The following is an 18215-nucleotide window of genomic DNA, read 5'->3' as shown; positions in this document are numbered from 1 at the left end:
CCCTGGAATATTCTGCTCCATCCTCCCGGAACATTATTAACGACCCCGGCGATGGGGAAGAGCCGTAAATTTTGGCATCCCCCGGAATTTTACTGCGCTCCGAAGGGCTCGGGGCCGTCAGGCTCCACAAATCATCGGGATAAATCGGATTTCTGGGACGGCGCTTCATCAAAGTGTTTTACGGCTCTGCCACTCCAAGCTCGGATTTACGGCAGCGGCGGCTCCGCGTTGAAATTCAGGGAAAAAAAAAAAAATTAAAAAAGGGAAAAATAACTCCTAGGCAGCTCTGAGAGGGTGAAGTTTAAAGAATTCTTTGGTTTTCTTTTCCAAACTTTCTCGGGAAAGGCGGGAGTTTGGGGTTTTGGTTCATCCTGGTTGGATCGGGGTTTGTTACCCGGAGAAATTGGGGAGTTTTCATCCTGGGAATTGTCCATGGATAGCCTGGAGCGGCCTGAGATGGTGGGAGGTGTCCCTGAACATGGAATGGGTGGGGATGGGATGGGATTTAAGGTCATTTCTAACCCATTCCAGGATTCTGCTCTGGAGCCAGGCTGGGAGAGCTGGGAATGTTCCCCTGGAGAAGGGAAAAGTGCAGGGAATGCTCCGAGTCCCTGAAGGGGAAAACTCCAGGAGAGCTGGAGAGGGACTGGGGCCAAGGGCTGCAGGGACAGGACACAGGGAATGGATCCCACTGGGAAAGGGGACATTGGGCTGGGATCTTGGGCAGGAATTCCTGCTGGGAATGGAATTCCCACATTTGCTGGGGCTGCCCCTGGATCCCTGGGAATGCCCAAGGCCAGGTTGGGATGGATTTGGATCCACCTGGGACAGTGGGAGGTGTCTCTGCCCATGGATGGGGTGGGAATGGGATGGGATTTAAGGTCCCTTCCCACCCAAACCATTCCAGGATTCCATGAGCTAAAATAATCTTTTATACATCTCTCCATATATTGTGATTCCGTGGAATTGTATTTAGGAGGAACCGCAACTGGAATTAAGGTTCAGACCGGAGCTGTCCATTCCAGAGCTTGGAGAGCTGAGGAAAGCCAGGAAAATGGGATTCGAAACTGAGATTATGGGATTCAAACCCATGGAATTCACCTCCAAAGGGAGAAACCACCTCTTGTCCCTGTTGGTTCCAGGTGGATGAAGAATTCCTGCTTTTAATCCCAGAAAAGCGGGATTAGATTTGAGAGGGAGAAAAGAAATTGAAGAATTTAGAGATGAGGATGGAATTCCCACATTTGCTGGGGCTGCCCCTGGATCCCTGGGAATGCCCAAGGCCAGGTTGGATGGATTTGGATCCACCTGGGATAATGAGAGCTGTCCCTGCCCATGGATGTGATCCTTGCTCATCCCAATGGAAAAAAAAAAATCCATTTTCCCTTTTCTTGTTGAACCGGAAGCCGTAAAATACGGATCCAATCCCAGCACCTCCAGCTCCTGGTTTCTTCCCGGGATTTCAGGCTCCTTCCCACTCCGGAGATTCCTGGAGCAATCAATTGGAGCCCAACCTGACAGGAAACAGGAGCAGCTCCAGGATTTTCCTCTCCCATTCCTTGGCAGACGGATCCCAAAAAACCCAATTCCCGTGAGTTGAGATTCCCAACTTTTCAAGGGAAGAGAATTCCGGCTCCAAGTGTCCTCGGAAAACTCTGCCAAGGAAGGATGAGGGACAGGGAAGTGACTCTGTGCTCTGCTTTTCCTTTGGAGGGCCGGGAATGAGCCAGGGAAGGTTTTTTGGGATCTTGGAATGGCAGGAGAGACTCAGACATGGCTTTTCCTCCTATTTCCCTCTTGCTTTCCATGGGTTTCCCTCCTCCTTTTCCCTCCTCTTTTTCATGGATTTCCCTTCTTTCCATGGTTTTCCCATCTCCTTTCCATGATTTTCCATCCTCCTTTCCATGGTTTCCCTCTCTTCTTTTCCATGCATTTCCCATCTCCTTTCCATGGTATTCCTTTCTTCTTCCCATGGTTTTCTCTCCTCCTTTTCTATGGATTTCCCATCTCCTTTCCATGGTTTTCCCTCTCCCTTTCCATGATTTTCCCATCTCCTTTCCACGATTTTCCATCCTTCCCATGGTTTTCCCTCCTCTTTTCCACGGTTTTCCCCTCTTTCTTTCCATGGTTTTCCCTCTTCCTTTCCATGTTTCTCCCATCACCTTTCCATGGATTTCCCATCTCCTTTCCAAGGTTTTTCCTCCTCCTTTTCCCTTCCCCTTTCCATGGTTTTCTTCCCATCACCTTTCCACAGTTTTCCCTCTCCCTTTCCATGTTTTTCCCATCTCCTTTCCATGATTTTCCATCCTTCCCATGGTTTTCCCCTCTTTCTTTCCATGGCTTTCACTTCTTCTTTGCATGGTTTTCCCTCTTCTTTTCCATGGTTTCCCCTCTTCCTTTCCACGTTTCTCCCATCTCCTTTCCATGGTTTTTCCTCCTCTTTTCCATGATTTCCCATCTCCTTTCCATGGTATTCCTTTCTTCTTCCCATGGTTTTCCCTCCTCCTTTTCCATGGATTTCCCATCTCCTTTCCATGGTTTTCCCTCTCCCTTTCCATGGTTTTCCCTCTTCCTTTCCATGATTTTCCATCCTTCCCATGGTTTTCCCTCCTCTTTTCCACGGTTTTCCCCTCTTTCTTTCCATGGTTTTCCCTCTTCCTTTCCATGTTTCTCCCATCACCTTTCCATGGATTTCCCATCTCCTTTCCAAGGTTTTTCCTCCTCCTTTTCCCTTCCCCTTTCCATGGTTTTCTTCCCATCACCTTTCCACGGTTTTCCCTCTCCCTTTCCATGATTTTCCCATCTCCTTTCCATGATTTTCCATCCTTCCCATGCATTTCCCCTCTTTCTTTCCATGATTTTCCCTCTTCCTTTCCACATTTCTCCCATCTCCTTTTCATGGTTTTCCCTCCTCTTTTCCATGGTTTTCCATCTCATTTCCATGGTTTTCTCTCTTCCTTTCCACAGTTTTCCCTCCTCCTTTTCTATGGATTTCCCATCTCCTTTGCATGTTTTTCCCTCTTCCTTTCCACGATTTTCCATCCTTCCCATGGTTTTCCCCTCTTTCTTTCCGTGGTTTTCCCATCTCCTTTCCAAGGTTTTTCCTCCTCCTTTTCCCTCCCCCTTTCCATGGTTTTCTTCCCATCTCCTTTCCACAGTTTTCCCTCTTCCCTTCCATGATTTTCTCATCTCCTTTCCAAGGTTTTTCCTGCTCCTTTTCCCTTGCGTTTCCATGGTTTTCCCCTCTTCCTTTCCATGTTTCTCCCATCTCCTTTCCATGGATTTCCCATCTCATTTCCAAGGTTTTTTCTCCTCCTTTTCCCATCTCCTTTCCACAGTTTCCCCTCTTCCTTTCCATGTTTCTCCCATCTCCTTTCCATGGATTTCCCATCTCATTTCCAAGGTTTTTTCTCCTCCTTTTCCCTTCTCCTTTCCACGTTTCTCCCATCTCCTTCCCATGGTTTTCCCATCATCTTTCCATGTTTTTCCATTCTCCTTTCCATGATTTTCCATCCTTCCCATGGATTTCCCCTCTTTCTTTCCATGGCTTTCACTTCTCCTTTTCATGGTTTTCCCTCCTCCTTTCCTTGGTTTTCCCCTCCACCTTTCCATGGATTTCCCATCTGCTTTCCACAATTTCCCCTCCCCATTCCCATGTTTTCCCCTCATTCCTTCCAACACCACAAACCCGTTTTTTAATGATAAACACAGTTTTTATCACGATTAACCGGATTTTTAAGGCTGACACCTGGGTTTTATCACGATAAACCCGGTTTTAAATGGCAAAACCTGGTTTTAATCACGAGAAACCCTGGTTTTTGTAATGATAAACCTGGTTTTTTTAATGTTAACCCCTGGTTTTAATAAAAATAAACCTGGTTTTTAATGCTAAACCCTGGTGATACAAACCTGGTTTTTAATGGTACAAACCTGTTTGTTTTATAGTGATGAACCTGGTTTTGAACAATAAAACCTGGTTGTTATAACAATAAAGGATAAATCTGGATTTAAATGATAAAATCTGTTTTTAATAATGACAAACCCTGGGTTTTTTTTTTTGTAATGACAAAAGATTTACAACAACAAACCTGGTTTTTAAGGATGAACCTGGTTTTTAATGGTAAACTCTGAGTTTTAGTGATATAAACTCGGGTTTTAATAATATAAACCTGATTTTAATGATATAAACCTGGATTTTAATAATATAAACCTGATTTTAATGATATAAACCTGGATTTTAATGATATAAACCTGGATTTTAATAATATAAACATGATTTTAATAATATAAACACAATTTTAATAATATAAACCTGATTTTAATGATATAAACCCGGATTTTAATAATATAAACACAATTTTAATAATATAAACCTGATTTTAATAATATAAACATGATTTTAATAATATAAACCTGGATTTTAATAATATAAATCCGATTTTAATGATATAAACCTGATTTTAATAATATAAACACAATTTTAATGATATAAACCTGATTTTAATGATATAAACCTGGATTTAATGATATAAACCTGGATTTTAATGATATAAACCTGGATTTTAATAATATAAACACAATTTTAATGATATAAACCTGGATTTTAATAATATAAACCTGATTTTAATGATATAAACCTGGATTTAATAATATAAACATTATTTTAATAATATAAACATGATTTGAATGATATAAACATGATTTTAATAATATAAACCTGATTTTAATGATATAAACCTGGATTTAATGATATAAACCTGGATTTTAATGATAAATCCGTGTTTTTATCACGATAAACCAGATTTTAAATGGCAAAATCTATTTTTTTAACAGCAGACAAACCTGGTTTTAAATGATAAACTCATTTTTTAAAATAATTCTGCCTCTCCAGCTGAGCTCAACCTCCAGCTGGGATTGAAGGGAGAAGAATCCCCGAATCCCAGGATTTTTCAGGTTGGAAAAATCCTCTGGGAATCATCAAATCCAAGCCTTCCAAATTCCCAATTCCAGGGATTTGAACCCTGCAAGGAATCCCAGAAATGGTTGGATGTGCTGATAATTAAGAGGGATAATTAACAGGGTAATTAACCCCATGGATTCCCAGCTCCTGGAAAAAGTGGGAATAAATAAAAAAACAGGGAAAACAGCCAAGGGAAAGGGCTGTTAAATAAAACCTATAATAATAAATAAATAAATAATAATAATAATAATAATAATAAATAAATAAAGAAATAAAGAAATAATAAATAATTATAGGAATAAATAAATAATATTGATATATAATTAATAAAACTGATAATTAACGATGAAGAATAATTAAAACTGATAATTAAACCCAGCTGCACTCGGGACTAAAGTCTGGTTTAGCCCCAAAAACTCTGGTTTTACTTTTTAATTAAACCTCAGACAACTCCAGCTTTTAATTCCCGTTATCCTCTCCCTAAAATGTCTGGAAAAAATCCTGAAATTTTCTCCCCAGGCTCTGTGGTCTCCTTCCAAGAAATGTTGGAATTCCAGAGGGTGCTGGAAGCTGGAATTCCTCCCATTGTGGGTCTCAAGTTGATGTCACCACCTCTGGAATTTGCCTCTGGAATTTGCCTCTGGAATTTCCCTCTGGAATTTGCCTCTGGAATTTCCCAGCCAGGCACAGGTGGAGTTTCCATGGGATTCCCATCCCACTTTTCAAGGCGGGATTGGGATTTTATTCCCTGCCAGTGTCAGGGCGGAGGGAAATTCATGGGAAAGGGAAAATTGACAGGGATGGGAGGAGGAAGGGAAAAGTCATCCCAAAAAAAAACCCTAATGCGGTTTTCTGGGAATAAAAAAGCATCAGGGGATGGAAAAGTGGGAAAAGAGGGATTGTGGGGTTTGTGTGTCCGGCACAAACATCGGGAGAGGTTAAAACAGAGCAGGGAAAAGTGGGATGAGTGGGAATGAGATGGATCAGAGCCTGGAGATTCCTTGGAATATGTCTTGGGATTATCAGGAGCCAGTGTCCAAGAGCTCTGGGATCTGAGGAAAGGGGAAAGGGAAGGAAATCAGAGCTGCCCTCCCTTCCTCACCCTGAGGAATTGGTTCAGATCTCCAGGAGAGGTCGTGGACTCCTCATTCCTGGAAGTGTTTTGGAAATAGAATTCCATGGAATTATGGAATGGTTTGGTGGGAAGGGGCCTTAAATCCCATCCCATTCCAACCCAGGGACAAATTCCACCGTCCCAGGTGGATCCAGCCCGGCCTTGGACATTCCCAGGGATCCAGGGGCAGCCCCAGCAAATGTGGGAATTCCATTCCCAGCAATTCCTGCCCAAGATCCCAGCCCAATGTCCCCTTTCCCAGTGGGATCCATTCCCTGTGTCCTGTCCCTGCAGCCCTTGGCCCCAGTCCCTCTCCAGCTCTCCTGGAGTTTTCCCCTTCAGGGACTCGGAGCATTCCCTGCACTTTTCCCTTCTCCAGGGGAACATTCCCAGCTCATCCCTCAAAACACCAAAGATTCATCACCAAAACCTCCTGGAACTTCCTGTTGCTTTCCCTTTGCATTGTCACATATTCCAAAAATCCATATTTATTCTCTCCCATGATAAGAAAAACACCCCTGAGCAATAGAAATTGGGAATAACATTTTTAAAGGACGGCAAAAAAATCTGGTTTTTTTAGGCCCTGCAAAGCGCTCTGAGGATTCCCTGGAGTTTTCCCTTCTCCAGGGGAACATTCCCAGCTCTCCCAGAGCAGGGAGGCTCCTCCTCTCCTGGACCAACATTCCCAGGGGACACATCCAAGCCCAGGATGGGTTTTATGGGATCTCATCCCATCCCATCCCACTGTTCCCATTCCCAGGATCCAGCAGAGCCTAAACTGGGAGCTGCTGCCCCAAACCCATCCCAACCTGGCCATTCCCACATCCCAAAACCTTTTTATGGGAACAGCTGCGTCCCACGTGTGGGGCAGGAATTGCTCACCCTGTTCCCGACACGTCCCTCCGGGCTGAGCGAAGGGAACGGGAATTTTCCGCCCTCGGGAATTTCGGGAGCAGCTGGATTTTGTTACGGACCCGGCGCTGTCTGGTTTGAGTTCACACCTTGGGAATTGGGCCTGGCTCGGCTCTCACCTCATCAAACCCGGCTGGGATCGGATTCCTGCCCGCCTGGAAATAAAAAAACGGGAATTGGAGAAGGGTTTTATGGAGATTCTGAGCTCTGGGAATGGATTTAAAGGGAAAGAGGGAAGGGAAAGGTGGGATTTTGGGGAAGGAGAAGCTTTGGCTGTCCCTGGATCCCTGGGAGTGTCCAAGGCCAGGCTGGATCCACCTGGGATAGTGGGAGGTGTCCCTGAACATGGATGGGGTGGGAATGGGAGGGGATTTAAGGTCCCTTCCCATCCAAACCATTCCAGGATTCTGCTCTGGAGCCAGGCTGGGAGAGCTGGGAATGTTCCCCTGGAGAAGGGAAAAATCCAGGGAATGCTCAGAGCCCCTTCCAGGGCCTAAAAATTTTGTATTTTCTTCTCCTCCTTTAAAAATGTTATTCCCAAATTTTATTGCTCAGGAGTGTTTTTCTTATCATGGGAGAGAGTAAATATGGATTTTTGGAATACGTGGGAATACAAAGGAAAAGCAACAGGAAGTTCCAGGAGGTTTTGGTGATGAATCCTGAGCTGGGAATGTTCCCCTGGAGAAGGGAAAAGTGCAGGGAATGCTCCGAGTCCCTGAAGGGGAAAACTCCAGGAGAGCTGGAGAGGGACTGGGGCCAAGGGCTGCAGGGACAGGACACAGGGAATGGATCCCACTGGGAAAGGGGACATTGGGCTGGGATCTTGGGCAGGAATTGCTGCTGGGAATGGAATTCTCACATTTGCTGGGGCTGCCCCTGGATCCCTGGGAATGCCCAAGGCCAGGCTGGATCCACCTGGGACAGTGGGATTGTCCCTGCTCATGAATGGAGATGGAATTTAAGGCCCCTTTTCCACTCAAACCGTTCCATGAATTTTGTTAATTTTCAAGAAATGTCCATTCTACCAAAAAAAAAAAAAAAAAAAAAAAAAAAAAAAATCAATAAATTTTTAACTGGTGGCCGATTTGTGGTGTAAAATCCCAAAATTCTGGTGCCGAGGTAAATCTGGGACTGAGACTGAGGTGTAGGAGATGGAGCAGCAGCTTTGGGGGAAGAATTTGGGATAATTCCCCTTTGAAGTGTCGAGTTTGGGGTGATTTGGTGGAAATTTGTCAGTATTTTTTATATAAATATATAAATATATCTGTATGTGTGTGTGTATAGAAGGGCATGGAGGGACAGGACACAGGGAATGGCTTCAAAGTGAGGGAAAAATAGGATTAGAAGAGGTTTTATGAAGGAATTCTTGGCTGGGAGGGTGGGGAGGGGCTGGGCTGGAATTCCCACATTTGCTGGGGCTGCCCCTGGATCCCTGGGAATGTCCCAGGCCAGGCTGGATCCACCTGGGACAGTGGGAGGTGTCCCCACCCATCCCAGGGGGGGAATAAATGAACTTTAAGGTCCCTCCAAGCCCATCCTGAGGATGATGAGCAGGAAAATCCAGAAGGTTAAAGGGTCACTCTGGGATTTTCTGTCCTCACTGAGGGATCCCAGCACGGAGTTTGGATTTCTCCCCAAGGCAGGAAAATCCCAGTCTGGACTTTGGGCTTTGGATCCACCTGGGACAGTGGGAGGTGACCCTAAACATGGGAATGGGGAATGGGGTGGGAATGGGATGGGATTGAAGGTTCCTTCCCACCCAACCATTCCAGGATTCTGCTCTGGGAGAGCTGGGAATGTTCCCCTGGAGAAGGGAAAAGTGCAGGGAATGCTCCGAGTCCCTGAAGGGGAAAACTCCAGGAGAGCTGGAGAGGGACTGGGGCCAAGGGCTGCAGGGACAGGACACAGGGAATGGATCCCACTGGGAAAGGGGACATTGGGCTGGGATCTTGGGCAGGAATTGCTGGGAATGGAATTCCCACATTTGCTGGGGCTGCCCCTGGATCCCTGGGAATGTCCAAGGCCAGGTTGGATCCACCTGGGACGGTGGGAAATGTCCCTGCCCATGGATGGAGATGGAATTTAAGGTCCTTTTTCCACTCAAACCATTCCATGAATTTTGTTAATTTTCAAGAAATGTCCATTCTACTAAAAAAAAAATCAATAAATTTTTAACTGGTGGCCAATTTGTGGTTTAAAATCCCAAAATTCTGGTGCCGAGGTAAATCTGGGACTGAGACTGAGGTGTAGGAGATGGAGCAGCAGCTTTGGGGGAAGAATTTGGGATAATTCCCCTTTGGAGTGTCGAGTTTGGGGTGATTTGGTGGAAATTTGTCAGTATTTTTTATATAAATATATAAATATATCTGTATGTGTGTGTATAGAAGGGCATGGAGGGACAGGACACAGGGAATGGCTTCAAAGTGAGGAAAAACAGGATTAGAAGAGGTTTTATGAAGGAATTCTTGGCTGGGAGGGTGGGGAGGGGCTGGGCTGGAATTCCCACATTTGTTGATCCCTGGGAATGTCCAAGGCCAGGCTGGATCCACCTGGGACAGTGGGAGGTGTCCCCACCCATCCCAGGGGGGGAATAAATGAACTTTAAGGTCCCTCCAAGCCAATCCTGAGGATGATGAGCAGGAAAATCCAGAAGGTTCAAGGGTCACTCTGGGATTTTCTGTCCTCACTGAGGGATCCCAGCATGGAGTTTGGATTTCTCCCCAAGGCAGGAAAATCCCAATCTGGACTTTGGGCTTTGGATCCACCTGGGACTGGATGGGATTTAAGGTCCAAAGTATCCCATGAACATCCCAACAGCAACAACTGGGGATTTAGGAGTGTCCAAGGCCAGGTTGGACATCAGACTTGGGTCCACCTGGGATGGTGGGAGATGTCCCTGCCCATGGCAGGAGTGGCACTGGATGGGATTTAAGGTCCTTTCCAACCCAAATCTGGAGGATTCTGGAGCCCCTCTGCTCTGGGAGAGCTGGGAATGTTCCCCTGGAGAAGGGAAAAGTGCAGGGAATGCTCCGAGTCCCTGAAGGGGAAAACTCCAGGAGAGCTGGAGAGGGACTGGGGCCAAGGGCTGCAGGGACAGGACACAGGGAATGGATCCCACTGGGAAAGGGGACATTGGGCTGGGATCTTGGGCAGGAATTGCTGGGAATGGAATTCCCACATTTGCTGGGGCTGCCCCTGGATCCCTGGGAATGCCCAAGGCCAGGTTGGGATGGATTTGGATCCACCCGGGATCAGGGAATTGTCCCTGCCCATGGCAGGAGTTACAGGTGAAGGTTTTGCCTTCAAGACAATTAATTCTCATTAATAAAAGACGTTAATTAATTAAATCCCGTCAAAGTGCGTCTCCTACTCCTTTGATTTGCTTTTTTCCCAAATTTTTCTTTCCCACTTTTCATCCAAAGCTTTTCCCTGTTTTTCAGCCGCGCTTCTCACAATCCTGATAATCCCAAAGCTGGAAAATTCCCCTCAGAATTCCAAGGAATTGCTCCGAGTCCTCAAATCTCCCTAAAAAAGCTGGAAAACCATCAGTGGCCACTCCAGAGATATAATCAATAATAAAGAGGAATTTTTTCAATAAAATCAATAAAAAATAGGACTTTTTTTTCTGATAAAATCAATAAAAAATCAGATTTTTTTTTCTGATAAAATCAATGAAAAATAGAATTTTTTTCTGATAAAATCAATGAAAAATAAGATTTTTTTCCCAATAAAATCAATAAAAAATAGGAATTTTTTTTATAAAATCAATGAAAAATAGGAACTTTTTTCTGATAAAATCAATTAAAAAATCAGATTTTTTTGTCCACTAAGATCAATAAAAAACAGGATTTTTTTTCTCATAAAATCAATAAAAAAATAGATTTTTTTTCTCATAAAATCAATTAAAAGTAGATTTTTTTCTCATAAAATCAATTTAAAATAGATTTTTTTTTTCAGATAAAATAATGAAAAATAGGACTTTTTTCTGATAAAATAAAAAATAAATCAGAGTTTATTTCTGATAAAATCAATAAAAAAAATCAGGATTTTTTCCTGATAAAATGAATAAAAAAATCAGATTTTTTTTCATAAAATCAATGAGAAATAGGAACTTTTTTCGCATATAATCGATAAAAAATAGGACTTTTTTTTCTCATAAAATCAATGAAAAATAGGACTTTTTTCCCAATAAAATCAATTAAACCTCAGATTTTTTTCCAATAAGATCAATAAAAAAATCAGATTTTTTTCCCAATAAAATCAATAAAAATAGGATTTTTATTCTGATAAAATCAATAAAAACTAGATTTTTTTTTCTCATAAAATCAATAAAAAATAGAATTTTTTTTCCTCATAAAATCAATGAAAAATAGGATCTTTTTTTCAGATAAAATAATGAAAAATAGGCCTTTTTTCTGATAAAATCAAAAATAAATCAGACTTTATATCTGATAAAGTCAATAAAAAATCAGATTTTTTTCCCCGATAAGATCAATAAAAAACAGGATTTTTTTTTTCTGATAAAATCAATAAAAAACTAGATTTTTTTCCAATAAAATCAATAAAAATAGGATTATTTTATTGATAAAATCAATGAAAAATAGGAACTTTTTTTTCTGAATAAATCAATGAAAAATAGGACTTTTTCCTGCTAAAATCAATAAAAAATCAGACTTTTTTTCTGATAAGATCACTAAAAAATAGGATTTTTTTTCCTGATAAGACCAATAAAAAAAATAGGATTTTTTTCTGAGAAAATCAATAAAAAACAGAATTTTTTTTTCTGATAAAAATCAATAAAAAATCAGATTTTTTTTCATAAAATCAATAAAAACAGGATTTTTATTCTGATAAAAATCAATAAAAAAAAATCAGATTTTTTTCCAACAAAACCAATTAAAAATAGGACTTTTTTTTCCTGATTTAATCAATAAAAAAATACGATTTTTTTCAATAAAATCAATGAAAAATAATAATTTTCCCCACAAATCTTCCCAAGGCCCATCCCCAAAATCCCTGTGCCCAAAATTCCTGATCTGAGGGAGGTTAAAGTTTCCTCAAATCCCATTTAACCCCAGAATGGAATTAATGATCCAGAAAACTCCCCGCGGAAAATCCAATCAGGGGGAAAAAAAGGTCCTGAACTCCTTGGCCTGGAGTCAATTCCAGGAAAATTCCCTTTTTTTTTTTTTTTTTTTGGGAATTTTAGGGTGTTCCCAGCTTTATTTTTGGATTTTTAATTTTTTTTTGGAAGCAAAAATCATAAATTAATAATAAAATTATTATTTTATATTTTTAATTTTTTTTGGGGGGGAAGCAAAAATCATAAATTAATAATAAAATTATTATTTTGTATTTTTAATTTTTTTTTTGGTGAAGCAAAAATCATAAATTAATAATAAAATTATTATTTTGTATTTTTAATTTTTTTTTTGGTGAAGCAAAAATCATAAATTAATAATAAAATTCCTTTTGTATTGATCAGGATGAAAAAAAAAATCCAAGAAAAAGGAGAAATCCTGATTTTTATCCCTGAATTTTAATTGATTTGGATTTTTTTTTTGGGGGAAGCAAAAATCATAAATTAATAATAAAATTATCATTTTATATTTTTAATTTTTTTTTGGTGAAGCAAAAATCATAAATGAATAATAAAATTCCTTTTATATTGAGCAGGATGAAAAAAAAAAAATCCAAGAAAGAGGAGAATTTTTTATTCCTGAATTTATTAATTTATTAATTGTTTGGTTTTTATTCCAGCATCCATCAGGAATTTTAAATTTAGATTTAGAGATTTGTTGGTGTTGATTTTTTTAAATTTAATTTAATTTTAATTTAATTTTTTAATTTAAACCAACTCAAAGCTCCAGAATGGAAAAATCCTGATTTTTATCCCTGAATTTTAATTGGTTTGGATCTTTTTTTTGGTGAAGCAAAAATCATAAATGAATAATAAAATTCCTTTTATATTGATCAGGATGAAAAAAAAAAAAAATCCAAGAAAAAGGAGAAATCCTGATTTTTATCCCTGAATTTTAATTGGTTTGGATCTTTTTTTTTGGGGGAACAAAAATCATAAATGAATAATAAAATTATTATTTTGTATTTTTAATTTCTTTTTTTTTTGGTGAAGCAAAAATCATAAATTAATAATAAAATTATTATTTTATATTTTTAATTTTTTTTTTTTGGGAGGAAGCAAAATTCATAAAAGAATAATAAAATTATTATTTTATATTTTTAATTTTTTTTTTTGGGGAAGCAAAAATCATAAATGAATAATAAAATTATTATTTTGTATTTTTAAATTTCTTTTTTTTTTTGGTGAAGCAAAAATCATAAATGAATAATAAAATTCCTTTTATATTGATCAGGATGAAAAAAAGAAAAATCCAAGAAAAATGAAAAATCCTGATTTTTATCCCTGAATTTTAATTGGTTTGGATCTTTTTTTTGGGGGAAGCAAAAATCATAAATTAATAATAAAATTATCATTTTATATTTTTAATTTTTTTTTGGTGAAGCAAAAATCATAAATTAATAATAAAATTATTATTTTGTATTTTTAATTTTTTTTTTTTGGGAGCAAAAATCATAAATTAATAATAAAATTATTATTTTGTATTTTTAATTTTTTTTTTTTTTTTTGGTGAAGCAAAAATCATAAATTAATAATAAAATTATTATTTTATATTTTTAATTTTTTTTTTGGTGAAGCAAAAATCATAAATTAATAATAAAATTATTATTTTGTATTTTTAATTTTTTTTTTTTTTTGGTGAAGCAAAAATCATAAATTAATAATAAAATTATTATTTTTGTATTTTTAATTTTTTTTTTGGTGAAGCAAAAATCATAAATTAATAATAAAATTATTATTTTGTATTTTTAATTTTTTTTTTTTTTGGTGAAGCAAAAATCATAAATTAATAATAAAATTATTATTTTTGTATTTTTAATTTTTTTTTTTGGGGAAGCAAAAATCATAAATTAATAATAAAATTATTATTTTATATTTTTAATTTTTTTTTTTGGTGAAGCAAAAATCATAAATTAATAATAAAATTATTATTTTGTATTTTTAATTTCTTTTTTTTTTTTTTTTGGTGAAGCAAAAATCATAAATGAATAATAAAATTCCTTTTATATTGAGCAGGATGAAAAAAAAAAAATCCAAGAAAAAGGAGAAATCCTGATTTTTATCCCTGAATTTTAATTGGTTTGGATCTTTTTTTTTGGGGGGAAGCAAAAATCATAAATTAATAATAAAATTATTATTTTATATTTTTAATTTCTTTTTTTTTGAGTGAAGCAAAAATCATAAATTAATAATAAAATTATTATTTTGTATTTTTAATTTTTTTTTTTGGTGAAGCAAAAATCATAAATTAATAATAAAATTATTATTTTGTATTTTTAATTTCTTTTTTTTTTTTGGTGAAGCAAAAATCATAAATTAATAATAAAATTCCTTTTATATTGATCAGGATGAAAAAAAAAAAAAAATCCAAGAAAAAGGAGAAATCCTGATTTTTATCCCTGAATTTTAATTGGTTTGGATCTTTTTTTTGGGGGGAAGCAAAAATCATAAATTAATAATAAAATTCCTTTTATATTGATCAGGATGAAAAAAAAAAATCCAAGAAAAAGGAGAATTTTTAATTCATTATAATAAATAATAAATATAATTATATTTATAATTATATATTATATATAATTATATAGTAATAGTAATAATATATTATATTAAATGATTTATAAATAGAATTATAATTAATTATAATAAATAAATAATAAATAGAATTATATTTATAATTATATAGTAATCTTATTAATATATTATTTTAAGTATTTTATAAATATAATTATAATTAATTAATTATAATTAATAATAAGTATAATTATATTTATAATTATATCGTAATCTTATTAATATATTAAATTAAATAATTTATAAATAGAATTATAATTAATTAATTATAATGAATAATAAATATCATTATATTTATAATGATATAGTAACCTTATTAATATATTATATCAAATAATTTATAAATATAAATATAATTAACTAATTATTATAAAGAATAAATATAATTATATTTATAATTATATAGTATTATTATTGATATATTATAATAAATTATTTCTAAATATAATTATAATTAATTATAGTAAATTAAAAATAGAATTATATTTATAATTATATAGTAATATTAATATTATATTATATTAAACAATTTATAAATATAATTATAATTATTTATAATAAATAATAAATGTAATTATATTTATAATTATATAGTAATATTAATAATGTATTATATTAAATAATTTATAAATATAATTATAATTAATTCATTATAATAAATAATAAATATAATTATATTGTAATTATATAGTAATCTTATTAATATATTATATTAAATAAACTATAAATATAATTATAATTAATTATAATAAATAATGAATATAATTATATTTATAATTATATAGTAATATTATTAATATAATATATCAAATAATTTATAAATCTAATTATAATTAATTAAATATAGTAAATAATAATATAATTATATTACAATTATATAGTAATATTAATAATATATTCTATAAAGTAATTTATAAATATAAATATAATTAATTAATTATAATAAATAATAAATAAAATTATATTTATAATTATAGAGTAATATTAATAATATATCATAATAAATAATCTATAAATACAATTATGATTAATTATAATTAATTATTATAATTAATAATAATTAAAGAACACAAAATTCCTTCAATAGATCCTAAAATCCTTCAACAATCCTAAAATCCATTTTAAAAAATCCCCTTTTTGTCCCACACTCTGGAAGTGCTGAATATTCCCAGTGATTTTTCCCGGGATCGAACCAACATTAATTAGATCAACCCTTAATTATCTTAATTATCTTAATTAACATGGAAATCCCCATTAATTAAGAGGGTGGGGAAGTTTTTCCAGGAATTCCGTGGCTGCCTCATCCCTGGAATTGTTTGATCCAGGTTGGGATAGTGGGAATTGTGGAAAAGTGGGAATGAGGGGATGGATCCCAATAAAAACCGGGAATTCTGGAGCGGAGAGGGATGGGAGGGGCTGGAATTCAGAGGGGAATAAAAATTCCATCTGGGAATAATTCTCCAAAGGAAAAATGGGAATTGGAGCCGAAGGTGTTGGCACAGGAAGAAAGGGATGGAGAGAAATCCCATGGGAATCTGGGATTTAATGGGAAATCCTGGAAAATCTCCAGGCAGGAAAATTCTGGGAAAGGTTTGATTTTTTTTTTTTTAGGGATGAGCTGATCCTAAAGTTTTTTTTTTTTCCCATTCTGGAATTTTGGGATTTGGGAATGACGCACAATCCTGGAAAAAAAAAGGGGGATCTGGGATAATCCCTTCAAATCCCACTTTTTGCTTGGAAAAGGAGCATCAGCAACAATCCTTCCCTAAAATCAAATCTTGGGAAGGAATTCCCAGCTGGGCTGGAATTCCCACATTTCCTGGGGCTGCCCCTGGATCCCTGGGAATGTCCAAGGCCAGGTTGGATCCACCTGGGACAGTGGGAATTGTCCCTGCTCATGGAATGGGGTTGGAATTTTGATGGGATTTGAGATCCAATCCAATCATTCCATGATTTTCCACTCCCAGAAAAATCAAGGATCCCACTCTGTCTTTCATCCCTTCAGAATTCCATGAAACTTCTCCTCCTTTCCCTGTTTTCCATTTTCCATCCCAAAATTCCAGGATCGTTGTCATTGTGGATAAAACCTCGGAGCTTTGGGATTTTTTCCTTTCACAAAATCTGGAAGTTCAGGAGCTTCAGGTTGATCCAGAGGAGGTTTAGGGTTGGATATTGGGAAAAATTCCCTCATGGAAAAGGGAATTTCTCCAGGCCTGACACAGGGGGTGGAATTCTCATTCCAGTTTCTTTTGACTCTTTATTCCTGCTCTTCTCTCCCTTCCCTTTTCTTCTCCCATTTTTCCCCTTTTTTTGCTTTTTTCCCTTTTTTCCTTTTTTCTTTTTTCGCTTTTACCCTTCTCTCTCCTTCCCCCCTTTTTTCCCTTTTTTTCTTTTTCTTCCTTTTCCCTTTTCCATTTCCCCCCCTTTCCCTTTCTTCCATATTTTTCCCCTTTTTCCTCCATATTTTTCCATTTTTTCCTTTCCCCCTTTTGTCCTTTCACCTTATTTTCCCTTATTTTTCCTCATTTCCCCCTTATTTTTCTTTATTTTTCCCTCTTATTTTACCCTTTCCTCCCTTTCCCCTTATTTTCCCTCATTGTAACTTATTTTCCTTTATTTTCCCCCCTTATTTTCCCTTTTCCCCCTTTTTGCCTTTTGTCTCTTCCCCTTATTTTCCTTTATTTTTTCTTATTTTCCCTTATTTTTTCCCCAACCCTTTATTTTCCTTTTTTTTTTTTTTCCAGACCCCTTCTCCCCCCACTTTCTCCCTTTTTTCCTTTTTTCCCTTTCTTCTATTTTCTCCTTTTTCCCTTTCCCCTTATTTTCCCCAGGTTTTCCTAATTTTCCCTTTCCCCCCCTTTTCTCCCCTTTTCCCATTTTTTCTCTTTTCCCCTTTTCCCTTTCCCCCCTTTCCGCCATATTTTCCCCTATTTTCCCTTTCTCCCCTTATTTTCTCTTATTTTTCCTTTTTCCCCCTTATCCCTCTCTTTTCCCCCTTTTTTTCCTTTTTTCATAACTTTCCCCTTATTTTCCCTTTCCCCCCCCTTTCCCCCTTTATTCCTTTTCTCCTCTTCCCCCCTTTATTTTCTCTTATTTTCCCTTTTTCTCTTATTTTCTCCCTTTCCCCCCTTTATTCCTTTTTTCCTCTTTTCCCACTTATTTTCCCTTATTATATTCCCTTATTTTTTCCTTTTTCTCCCATTTTTCACCTTTCCCCCTTTTTTTCTCTTTTTCCCCTCCTTTCCTCTTTCCCCCCTTATTTTCCCTTATTATTTTCTCTTATTTTTCCTTTCCCCCCCCCCTTATTTTTCTTTTTTCTCCCCCCTTTATTCCTTTTTTCCCTTTCCCCCTTATTTTCCCATATTTTCCATTTTTTGTCTTTTTTCCCTTTTTATCCTTTTTTTTCCTTTCCCCCCTTTTTCCAGTTTTCCCTCCTTTCCCTTATTTTCCCTTATTATTTTCCCTTATTATTTTCCCTTTATTTTTTCCCTTTATTTTTCCTCATTTTTCCTTTTCTC

General features: G+C 36.3%; 1 long non-coding RNA gene across 1 annotated transcript in view; it reads left to right on the top strand.

The window, feature by feature from the left end:
• The first annotated feature begins 1230 nt into the window (after nt 1-1230).
• LOC310909700 overlaps nt 1231-18215 on the top strand; it is a 534801-nt gene continuing 517816 nt past the window's right edge. The window contains exons 1-2 of the long non-coding RNA XR_014590153.1: nt 1231-1287; nt 7294-7319. This is a non-coding gene — a long non-coding RNA (uncharacterized lncRNA). The remainder of the gene's footprint in view (nt 1288-7293; nt 7320-18215) is intronic.

The sequence above is a fragment of the Zosterops lateralis genome (assembly GCF_965231275.1).
Source record: "Zosterops lateralis genome assembly, chromosome: 5".
NCBI lineage: Eukaryota > Metazoa > Chordata > Aves > Passeriformes > Zosteropidae > Zosterops > Zosterops lateralis.
This window is presented reverse-complemented; position numbering and strand designations above follow the sequence as displayed.